General features: G+C 45.1%; 1 long non-coding RNA gene across 2 annotated transcripts in view; it reads right to left on the reverse strand.

The window, feature by feature from the left end:
* Positions 1-7,678, reverse strand: part of LOC138117436 (uncharacterized) — a 117,395-nt gene extending 109,717 nt beyond the window's left edge. Inside the window, exon 1 of one of the 2 annotated variants that reach the window (XR_011154639.1) lies at positions 7,540-7,678. This is a non-coding gene — a long non-coding RNA (uncharacterized lncRNA). The remainder of the gene's footprint in view (positions 1-7,539) is intronic. The other variant, XR_011154641.1, reaches the window with a different exon arrangement.
* Between the last annotated feature and the right edge of the window lie 4,669 nt (positions 7,679-12,347).

Here is a 12,347-nt window from a genome sequence, read left to right on the forward strand (position 1 = left end):
GTGAAATGAGCCCAGTTCAGCTCAGAGAGGGCATCAGGCAATGAAAGCCCAAAAGCAGTTGCCTTTAGGCAGAGCCCTGGCTCGTTACCTCAGCTTCAGGGCCAAGGCTTGGCAATCCTAAAACAAAGGCTGGCTTTCAAAATGGCTCTTCCCTGTTGAGAAACAAGCCGTGTTTCTGCCATCCTCCCAACAGCGCAGAGGTAAAAAGGTGTTTTACAGACAGTCTTGGAGGCAAGATTCCCCACATTAAAGACTCACAGTCAAAATAAAAAGCTAAAGAAATAAGAGAACACAACATGGAAAAAAAAAGGAAAAATGAAAAAGCAACTGGAGTGCACTGACTGGGGTCCTTTGGGACACTCAGCCAGAGCTGTCCTGGGGACTGGCAGATAATCCCAGAGCTTTGACTCTGAAAACTTTTGCCAGCAGCATCCTTTAGTCCGAGTAACAAAACAGTCAAACACCTCAAAAGGGGCTGCTGAAGGCATTTTGATTCCCTTGTGACTAATTATAGATTTTAAAGCTGTGGAGGGAGCGGGTGTTTCCCCATTAATAAAAAAGTATAATTGTATATCTCCACACCCCCTTCCTTTCTAATGCAGCACACATAGGGAACCTCATACATCAACTACAAAGTGCGCATTGTTCTGTGTCAGCAGATAAATAATTTGCCATCTGAAGGCTTGGAAGCTGTTCTCTTAGTTCAGGATTATTGTTCCACTTGAAGCATGAAGTTGGCAGCTTTACTTTCTTCTTCTTCTCCTCCAGAGAATTGGATCGCTCTAAGACTTGAGTGGCTTCCAGGCTAATAACTCACCAAGATATTTGTGTGAGCACACACATGCATTCTCTGGAAGGAGTTAGGTGGAGAGGTGATTTCATTTGTCTTTTATTGTCATGCATTCTTAACTCTATACTCTTTAAAATAAAAACCCCTGTGATGTAGAAACTGTTGCCTCTTCAATTTCCTTCAGCCATCTTTAAAATCCTTGATGCTCTATCAGCCAAAAGTTTCAAGGGAGGAAAGGACTGTGCTGCTGCTTGAGGGTTTATTTTTGTTTTGCTTTAAAAAAAACCAAACCAAAACAAAACAAAAAAAACATGGGAGTGAATTTTTTATTAACACACATCTGACCAGGGTATCACTTTGTGGTCGTGTCTGCCCCTTGCTAGACTGCTGCAGCAATCAAAGAAACACATGTTTTCTAGCAGGCATGGACTGCTCTCATATCCCATTTTTCAAACCAAGGGGAAGTCCAGATCATTATCCAGTAGCCCTATTCCTAATTTTCAGTAGTCCAGAAAAACAAAAATCAATATAAACCTCCTTCAAGAGAGCAAATTCCTAATGTGGTTACGCTTTTATTCTGGTATTCTTAATAGTAATTAAAATTCTTTTGAAGAAGTATGTTTTTCATTGACTTCAGCAGGCTTTGGATGAGAAACAGTCTGAAGGTTTTTGACAAAATGTTATTTTGACAGAAAATGCAGACTCGCTGAAACTGAAACAGTTCCTGGGAATAGCTTTCACAGTGACAGCTCAGTGAAAACGCTGTTGCTATCTCAGGTCCACAATGTACTTTTTAGAACCAGAGCAGGAAGAGAAAACATGAAGTAGCAAAGTGCTGCTGGCCAGGCCATCCACACTGAGACAGCAGGCTCAGAGTTGGATTCAGACTGTGGATTTAAACACCTCTCAACTTCTCCAAGAGAATCCAAATTACTGTGGCTTTAACTAGTTATAGTGGGTGGCTTCTCTCCAGTTTGGGAGCTGTCAGTCCATCTCAGTACGGAGCAGGACTATTTTTTGAAGGTTTGAAGTGTTCTTCAGGATAGGAAAAAGCGTTTCCTCCCAGCTGTACTTTAAATTGGGCCATAAAGCTTTACATTTAAAAACAATTGTGAAACATGACTCAAACAAGATGCCCTCAGGGCTACACACTAAAGACAACAGCAGCTCTGCCATGAGCTTTGATGAGCACTCAGCCATACATTTGTAGCCCCACATTTCATTAAAATATTTACACCTCTCTAAGAAAGAGTGGAAGCATTCTACCTAGAAAGAAAAATGTGTGTAGTGCTCACAATCTCATTCTGGACCTCTGCCTATATCACGGATGGAGATGCAATTGCCCAGATGAAGAAAAAATTCTTCACCTTGAAGAATCAGAGAGAGAACTCAAACAATCCTGTTAAGATAGACATTCCAAGATGTAAACAGAACTGAGGAGGTTTCTGCTGCTGAAGTGGCCAAAACCTCATTTGATATTAAGTGGAGTACTTGCTGTGAATTCAGGAAGGTGGTATTGGTTTACACCCGCTTAGAATTCATCGCAAAAAGAGTTTTTAAGATAGAACCAGCATTCAGGGGGAATTTGAATGTTTCAAATCTTGGAGACGTCCAAGAAAAAAGGACCTTTTAGCCAGAAGTTGTGTGTGAAAGGGACAGGAAAGAAGCTGCTGAGATCTGGCATGGTGCTGTGTCCAAACACATGCTGAAAGAGGGGGGCAGATGAGCACTGTCCTTCTAGAAGTCAGCCTGTGTCACACCTCAGACACTGCTCCAGGACACCGCACACTGAGGGCAGAGCTACAGCGAGTGTAGAGATAACTCTGCAAGAAGAGCAGACCAGTCTGTTTGCTTTCTTAAAACAACATCACTGAATGTCTGAGTGCATGTCAGAAGAGGCCACAAAACTTAAGGTTTGTTGTGTTGGGGTTTTTTTTACCAGAGTGCAAGAGCCCATGGCTTGGAATGGGGTTGTGCAAGGATTGCATTAAACCCTGTGGTACATTTCCAAGCCTTGTTTGTCTGAACAATTGACTCTGAGCACAGACACTTATCAATAGAAGCCTAAGCAAATTAAAGCAAGCTTTAATTTTTTTTTTTCCCCCGACTTGAACATCAAGGTCTTCCAGGGCTGCAGTTGCTGTAACAACAGAAAGGAGCTCATTAAATGATCAGCCTGAAGGCCAAAGCTATCAAAGTTGAAATGACCAAAAGTTAATATTTAACCTAAATTTTCTTATTTGTTTAAGAACATGCATCTCACTTGTATTAGGAGCTGCCTCGTGGACCTACTTCAAAAATAACTGTAGAACCATGAGATGACCAAAATTTTCATACATATCCCAAAATAATGTCCAGTTCCTCAGTGGGGCAGGCTCTGAAAGCTGCTTTCTACCAGAAATCATGCAACAACATACTTAGGTAGAGACCTATTTCCTCTGATCTTTTGTGTCTGACAGTCACTTAACATGCAAGTGTCTAAGCATGTCACTTAATGATTTCCACAGTTTAATGGCATTATACATTATTTTGTTTTAAGAGCTAAGGAAAAAGATCATGATCCTGTTTTAGCTTCACTAGATTCTGTCCTTTGGACAAGCTTTCCAAGGGTGAGTTATGCTTTGCCTTGGGCCCAGCAGGCAGAACCAAATGGAAATAGATTGCTGAGGCAGAATTATATGACCCATCCCCTACTATTGCTTAAACATGTCTAGCCTCCCTCACTGCTGTTTCAAGTGCCTGGCAGGCCACTCTTTGTACAGCTTTCAGTGCTAGCTGCTGGTTTTCATCAATGAAATAGCATCTGTGGACAGCCAGGAGGGACCTATTAACTGGGGCTGCTTTAGGCTTGTCCACCAGCAGAGCAAGAGCATGTTAAAGATGGCCCTCACTCAGTCAGCCCCTACTTTAGGAACACACACATTTTCTTCAGTTCACCAATGCCAAAGGACCTCAGCAGACCATTGCTTTCAGTGATTTCTTGTGCCTACATGGCCAGGTCCCACATGTCTCTGACAACACTCATCCCAACTAAACATAGCTTTTAATGAAAATAGGAGGAAAAAATGCCTCTCTAATTCCTGCTAGCAGTCCTGGCTCAAAGAAGGGTTCTGCCAGTCCTGGATGTGTTCCTCTTCCTATAGTTTCTTTTTGGAAGATCTCATTGCAGGTAGCAGCTGCTGACACAAATCATTTACACACAACCAGAAATGAGTAGGACAGTAATGTTCAAGTCTGCCCTGTCCCAAGGTGAAGGCAGTTTCTCAGGACAGATAGGGCATGGCAAGTCTACTTCATGGGATTTCTCCAGGCTGTTCAAGGCTTTTAATACACAGAAGAAATAACAGTTCACTGTCACTTGTGAACTAATTAAACATCATTTTGTGATTCTGATTAAACAACAGCCGATCCCAGGCAGAAAAACACAGGTCGTGCAACCAAGTGCAGTGACATACTGAATCACACTGAATCACAGCACGTTCTAACACTTCTGATCCTCCTTCCCCCAGATGTCAAATCCAGAGTGAAGACCACATGAGTAATTCCAACATTCAGGTTTTGCACACTAATGGTCAGCAAAATCACCACGTAAGTAAAGCTGTGAAGCTGATTATGTTATCCAACAGCTTCACAAAAACAATCTTTATTGCCACTGCTGATGGAGTGGGAGGACCAAAAGCTTTAAAAATATGTTGAAGGAGCCCAGCCCAGGTGCAACACTTTCAGGTGTGAACCTGACATTGCCTTTGCACCAGGACAGCTGGAGGCACTTGGGTGGGAGGCTTGGTCTTAATCCAGTGCAAGACTATTGGTTTAATTCTAAAGAGACTGGTCCTTAATTAAACAGTTGGGTCTTTTGCAGAGCTAGAAAGCCGTGTAGAAAGACCCAAGACACCCACCCACACATCTTAACGTGTCCCAGTTAGACAGTACCTTGCTGCAGTTCTTTTTGTTATCCTTTTGCCTGTTGTTCAGCATGTTTCAGCTGACCCTGTGAGGGAGCAGAAATAGCAGCATGGCTGGAAGGGTGGCACACCACAGCTTGCAGACAGGAATGAGAAAGAAGAAAAGGAGCCATCGTGATGGATGCATCCACCTGGAGTTTCTTCAGCCACCCTGACCTCACAGCACAGGAATGACACTTGTCATTGTGAGACCCTGATCTTCCCTTCCTAGAGACCCTCTGCCAGGTCCTGGCATGCCTTGGGGGCACTCTTCCCCCAGCTTCCTCCTGTGCCTCCCTCATCCTTTACCCCTATATTCAGCTTAGACACAAATCACCATGAAAGCAACCAGGATAGGTTTGCTTGAATCACCTTTACACTGATGTTGTGAAAAGAGTGCTCTGCAAGGCAGCAGATATATTTGTGCAAGAGTAAGGCATCTTCTGAGCCTTCCCAAAGAACAGCTCCCCAGGCAGTAAGCCCCAAAAAATAAATGAATAAAATAATAATTTAAAAACCTCCACAAAATAAAGCACAACAGCAAAGCTGAGCTTTGGTGCTGGTATCTCCTGGCTGCTTTCTCCAAGCTGCACACTCCAAGGAGGAAATGCATTTGGACTTTACACAAGTACAGTCAGCATGGAGAGAGGTTGGGAAGGATTTCTTGCCAGTCCCATCTCCCAAATGCTCCCCTGTATGCTCTAACTGCAACCTGCACATCTGCAGCTGTCAGAGAATCGTCTCTCTCCCTGCACTTGGTAATCCGAGGCTCTGCAAGCCAGCAGGAGCTGCTCCCCTCGCCTGCCTTCCTAAGGCAACACTTGCTCAGCAAACACAAATATGTTTACTGTGGAAACTTCATACTTGCCTTACTGCCCTCACTCTTTGCCAGGTGTTTTTCTTTTTATACCCACAGGGGACGCAGAGCCATGTTCTAATATAGAAATATATGTTCGTGTGCATGTGTTTATTAATAAACAGGTGGGCAAATCTATTTGCTTACTGCCCCATTTGAGTGATTTATTTAGTTATTTTTAGACTTGGTAGATGTACAGCCTCAAAGCAACAACATCAAGGGCTGACTATTGTAATATATTGAAGCTACATTTAAGACTGATATTTCCAGAGAGAGAAAATAAAAAAAAAAAAATTAAAAAAAAAAGGAGACATAGCTGTAAGGGTAGCCAGCACAAATCAGCCCTGTTTTCCACTCACAAATTTTAAGTTGCTGTCATTACTGTCTTTCCTAATGGTGCCCTGGGGATAAGCTGGGAAGAAATTCAGTGCCTAGGTATACCAGGACCCCTCTCAAGGACTGCAGTAGAGCACCCTGATGGCATTGCTTAGAGCAGCATCTTACTGTACTATCTCTGGGAATATATATACACACATGTAAGAGGCCACGGTTTTATCTTCTGCTATAAAAAGGAGCTGGAGGTACTGCTTTCATACCCCCAGATTCAGGGGGCATCAGAGGCAGACTGGGTAGCCCATGAAAAAGGCACACAAAGCAGAAGGGAATGAGATGTTGGGGACAGTGTAAAACAAGGGGCTACAGCCCTGGTATCTCCCCTTCCTCCCCCACAAGGAATCTGAGAGATGCTGGGAATTCAACCCAAGCAAACCCTTATTCCACTAACACCTGGCTGCTTAGGGATTCTCCCAGCAAAAAAAAAAAAAAACACAACAAAAACCACCTTGAAAAACCCACTTGTGTTATTTGCAAATGCAAGAAGATAAAATGCAAAACCTCCTTTCCTGGGGTATTGCTTTCACTTCCTGAGGATGGAGTCCTACTCAGATCCACGAGGACACACCACAAGGAGAGGGGCTAAGACAGCACTGCCAGACAAGAAACACTGGCGAGATGCACCACAAAACAAGAGCTCCTGAATGGTTATGGGGCAGTCAGGGCTCCCCAAAAGGTTTTGCTTTGGCAAGACAATTCTTGCTGGTTTCTGGGCCCTGCCTCCCTCTGAAAATTGCACAGACCCTCCCCAAGGTGTCTGCCACGGGTTTTGGATCCCTCTGAGGATGCAGGCAGAGCTGAACAGGCACTTTCACTGTTTCGAGCATCCTCCCGTTGCCCTGTTGCAACAAGCAGAGTTGATTGTCAACTCCAGCCAAATAAGCAAGCATAAATGCCAGTAAAAGAAAACATTGCATACATCCCTCATCTGGAAATTATTTTTGTTTGTATTTATGTTCCCACATGTTGTCAGGGTGATGTCTGGGCTCAAGCCCACACGTGGAAAAATCTGGACTGTGCCCTGTACTAGGAAACTCTCTAGCTCAGAGGCAAAACTGTTTGCTCCTCCTTGCCTCACAAAAAACAGCCTGTGTGCTTGTCTTTGTGGTTCAGAGCACAGCCTCTTTTATCCAGAGAAGAAGAAAATAAATAATCGAAAATAGGTTTATTTTTACACTAGGACACTGGAGAAGGAGGAAGCCCTCTCTTCTGTGCCAGGAGAAGAAAAAGGAGAACAGGTCCAGAAAGGAGCATGATCCCCTGAGTCATAGTTTGTGGCACAGCCTAGGTTCAGTCACCTGAGCTGAGCCAGGGATAAATCCTACATCCCTGAGCAGAGCCAAACACAAATAGGACACTAAGCTCAAACACCTCACTGAGGGAGCACCACAACATCCTGCCAGCCAAGCACGATTCATCATTGCCTGAGCTTAAACACCAGCAAAACAGGCTTTAGCCACCAGCCTCAAGCCTCTTTCACACCTGAATGGAACCCATTTCCTCAAAAAAACCCAAAGGGTTCAGCCATGTCAGTCACAGCCTTCCCTACACAGTACCTGCTGAAGGTTCATTCCTCAAAGTATCTCAGCATGCAGGCCAGCTGCTCCTTGCTGTAGTCTCCCTCCTTGAAGGTGTCTGCACCCAAACCACCCCCCTGGCCAGCGATAAGCTCCCCATCACCATCTCACCCCTTCACTGAGCTCCTCAGCTGAAACCTCTGATTGGACCCAGCCCAGGTGAGGCTCCCAGCTCCCTCCCAGATGGGCCCAGCAGAGTCATCAGCCCTGGGAGGGAGGGTACCCCACTACACACTGAGCATAAAGCCATGGCTCTGACAGATTTAGTAAGGCTTTTGCCTTTACTGACAGAGATGAGACTTCACCTGGGTGAGAGCTCTTTTTTTTGTGGGTCTCTGCACCCAGAGCCTAAACAGGAGAGGCTCCAAATCCATGTGCTGCTGCTTATCAGGCTCCCAGATTAAACATGAGGCAGGACATCAAAAGCTGCTGTTCCACCTTTACCAAGGAGGTCCACCTCTGTCCTTGTGCTCATCCAAAAATTTAGGGGAGCAAATGCCTCTGCATTGCCCCAACAATACAGCTGAGCAAACATAGGAAAGCATGGTGGAGAATGACTGAGCTCAGGAATGACTGGGAATATGATCTTGGATATTTAAATATCTTCTCTCTCCAGAGGTTTTCTCTTTGCTAACATAGTCTTAACTATGGCTTCATGAGGAGTCTTCAAAGACAAACTTAGAGAAGGTTTTACTCCTCATTGTCTCTGCAGTTGTGTGACCACAACAAGTCCCCAAACAGCACTTCACTCAAATAAACCCCCAGCTGACTGCCACGTTTTGCACTAAAAACTTTATTTGTCTTTAACATTAGCTCACTCATAGAGCCCTTCTGGCAAAATCACAACTTCTTCATTTCACAAGGGGAGCCTCAGGGGAAAGAAAATTAGGAAGAAGTAGCACCACCTCAAAACACCCAGCACTGGCAGGCGTAGGTGCTGCATTGCCCCAGTGAGGGACCAGCAAACCAGCACAGCCAGCATCCCCAGTGACTGCCTGCCACCACATTACCAGTCCTCCTGTCTCTCTTGCCTCCCTTGCTCTTCTGGTGAGCACTTTCAATTTTTTTTTAATGCAAAAGAATTTATTTCTTTTCTCAACAGCTTTATAAATCCTGTGAATCTTGTTAGACCGCCAGCTGACTCAGGCTATTAGCTTTGCAAATATACTGCAAAGAGACCCTACTTGCAATGTTTCTCTGTGGGTTACAAATACCTCCTTAGTCACTACAAGGCAGAAATCTCTGCCAACAGCACATTGCTCTAGCTAGTGACTAGTTATTTGTTGATCAAATAAACTGCCTGGAAAGCAATAATTAGAACTTATCACAGCAAAGAGTATAGTTTATTAATTCCCACACAAATTATCTAGTTCCAGAAGTTGAATGAAAGATCAGGATAAACAGCATAGATTACATTGGACTAGGTCTTCTGTACTAACTTTCAAAACAGACACTTATGCAATCTAAATGTTTGGGTTAATTGATAACAGCTCGTGCATCAGTAGCAGGTCGTTTTCTTTAAAACAAATGTGTTTGAGAAGAGTAAGCTGGACGTATCAAAGTTAAGGAGGAAAGATCGTAGGTGGATGTTTAGGAAGCTGGTGCAAGGTGCAAGTTGAATTTTAGTGCAAGGAAACCTGTGAGGCTGCTAATCAGCCTCCTCTTGGTCACACCTCAAGGGTGACAGCTTCACCAGCATGGAAGTGCTTTATGGGGTGATAAAGGCAGGAAAAAAAATTGAGCTGAATTTCTTGCTACTTACTGTGGGAGCCAGCATGCCCCCACAGAAGATGAAGAACATGACCCCGTCTTGCAGAGGTCATTGCAAGGGCCATTGCAAGGACTCAAAAAGCCACAAGCAGATATAGCCCAGTTGTTCCCCTACTGCTCCCCAGGTCCTGCAGAAGCTGCAAGGGCCACACCTGCACCAACATCACTCCTGCTATATCAGCAAAATGAACGTTTGTCATTCCTTGCATTTCACCTCATGCAAGTCTTACACCTACCTAGAGGGCTAAAAAGCATCCCCACTTCTCCCTCAGTGTGCATCTATACATCAGTGTGTAGATGGCTCCAAATCACACCAAATCATTAAGCTGTGGTTGACGTCTGTGTCTTAGGAGGAACTGGTACTTTTGGACTTCCTCAACAGCTCTGCCACAAGCTCCCCAAGGACTATTGGTCAAACCCTTTAAATCATTTTTCTGACCTTGCACGGTGAAGGTGACAACTATTCTTCAAGGGGCTGGAAAGGCTTAATTTCCCACTGGGAAGTATGTTCTGCTCCTCAGCTGGAAGATGCTAGAGAGCTGCCAAATACCATTATTAATTTAGAACAGATAATTTGATTCAATGAGGTTGGCGTGCAAATGCAGGAGCAAAGCTAGGAAGGTGGCTCCAGCTCTCCCTGGATTCATGGTCCTCCACCCACCAGGGATCAGTCACAGGGTATCAAGTAACTTGCATGAAGTCATCAGGACCAATTCTAATTTGCTAATCTCTCCTTTAGGCATGACAGAGATTGATTCACATTAAACTTTCAGGGCTATTACTGATCTCAAGCCTGGATTATCTACCAGGCAATGCCAGGGACACTGAGTGAGGGATTAGTGCTCAGGAGCTCAGGCAGGGCAGTACTGGAGAAGGGCTACTGGAGTTTCAGTACCAAAAAAATCCACCCAATGTCTTACTAATGTGTGTTTATTTATCAGTTGTTGGAATACCAATACCCTGTGAGGAGACTAAAGGTCCTGGGTGGCAGGTAAATGAACACCCTCCAGTTGTGCCATTAATTCCTAAGGAGCAAGTGGGAGAGTTTACCAGCAAACTTGTCAGCTGTGACTAACTTGGTTTTCTGAGAGGGGACAGATTGCTCATCGTCCTGTGCTCCCCTTCCAGCCAAAGTGGACCTTCCCCAGGAGCATCTGCCACTTCCAGCAGTGGCAAACCCACACCAGAGGCCATTTCTACATCAGCCGAGGCAGAGAGGTCTCATTAGAGCAAGGGCTTCCCACGTCAGCCCAGTCCTTGGACATGCACTTCCCAGCTCCGTGGAGCCACAGTGTCCCAGCCAGACCCGAGAAGTGGCACAGGGGAGCTGAGGTCCAGCACGGGCAGGGGTCCATGGGGCTGCCTGCTCCAGCACTGCCACCGTCAGCACAGCCCGGGTGTTATTCCAGCCGTGCTGGCTGCAGGATCACCATCCTGACATAACAAAATTTCCAAGCCCTTTGCCCTCCCTGATGCATTATCTGCCACCAGGGACACAGGATCTGAATGAATCTAGCTCTGGCCAACTCTCTAAGGTCCAGAACATGTTGTCCATGGAAAAACAACACACACTAGAGAAACAAAAAGTGAGAGACTACCTGGCTGCTGTTTATAGACTTCTCAGAAAAAGTCAGCAGTCAACAGCCAAACTCAAATATTCATGTCACTCTCCCACTTATGGAAGGTGAGTTTATTAAATGCCTGAATGCTTTTCAGCATAGCCCAATTCCTGTATTTGCAACCAAAATGTTGGAATAAGTATCAGGGCTTACGATGGGGCCCACTGGACCCAGTAGGAAAGGCAGATGCCAGAATCTTTTTTAGATACATAACAGTAATTCTTTGTACTTCTCTTTTTGTGGGCTACTGGACTCCACCCTCAGTCACATGCAAAACAATTCCTGGATAGAATTTTCTATTAAATGCCTCAGACTGCCTATGGAGGTTCCTGGTTTATATGGATAAAAATATTTCTGCTTTGGGGAGTGCTAAGAATCCCTTGAGTCCACTCCAAGAATCAGCTACAGATTCAGGAGAAAAGCAGTATCATACAAGGAAGAGACCTGAGGGACTGACAGCAAGCAGTCCCAAACCCTTCTCTTTGTGACTGCCAACAGTCCAAGGCACAACCGTCTTATTATTCACTAAACCTCCTGATGTAAAGCTGCTGTTGCCCCAGAGCAGTGCAGAGCAGCTGCTCTGACGTGGGCTGCCAGCTCAGACCTTCCTCCTGCGCAAGCAGAGCCCTTTCTGCGAAACGAGCCCATCACTCTCTTTTAACTGGAAGACAGAACAGTGCCTTTTATGCCATAACTCGCTCCAGCTTCTGTTTTCCTTCCTCAGCTCCCTTACAGAAAACTATAGGCCACATTCACCTCAATTTTCTCTCCCTTTCAGGATGCTTTTGAATCCAACATCAGCAGGACAAGGGTTACCAGATCCACACCAGTGTGAGCAAGAGGAGAGCTGGCTTTCCAAACTGCTGCTTGTCACTCCTGTATTTCACTCCCATTCCACCTAATACTTTGTCTTGCTGTGCTTGGGCAGAGATGCAAACACTGCCCTCTTCCCATGATGGCCAAGCCCTTGTCAGATGTTGCTCTAATCTTCAGAAGGACTTAAACAGCAATCTGGGGCTCAGTGAGATGCTGGCCAAGGCACACACGCTCTGTAGGCAGGATGGGTGAGCTGATGAAAGCTCTCTGCAGTAGACTTCTCTAAGAGCTGGGGTTCCTCCAGCCTTATCTCCTTAGGAGATCAAGTACTTACATGGGCTTTGAGTCAGCCTAACCACAAAACCATCAGAAAAGTAGAGCATAGTAGAGAACATGGCAAGAGATGAAGGATGTGCTCCCGCTCCAGCTGGAGGAAAACCTGCACTGATCTGGCAGAGCAAATGAAAGCTTAGACCTGTGAAACACTGAGCACTGAGGAGCTACAAACCTCGTGATCTGGATCATTTGACCAGAAGAGGCATTATGTCCCAACCCTCTGAAGATTCTTCAATATCTATTTTT

This window comes from Aphelocoma coerulescens, chromosome 12 (assembly GCF_041296385.1).
Source record: "Aphelocoma coerulescens isolate FSJ_1873_10779 chromosome 12, UR_Acoe_1.0, whole genome shotgun sequence".
NCBI lineage: Eukaryota > Metazoa > Chordata > Aves > Passeriformes > Corvidae > Aphelocoma > Aphelocoma coerulescens.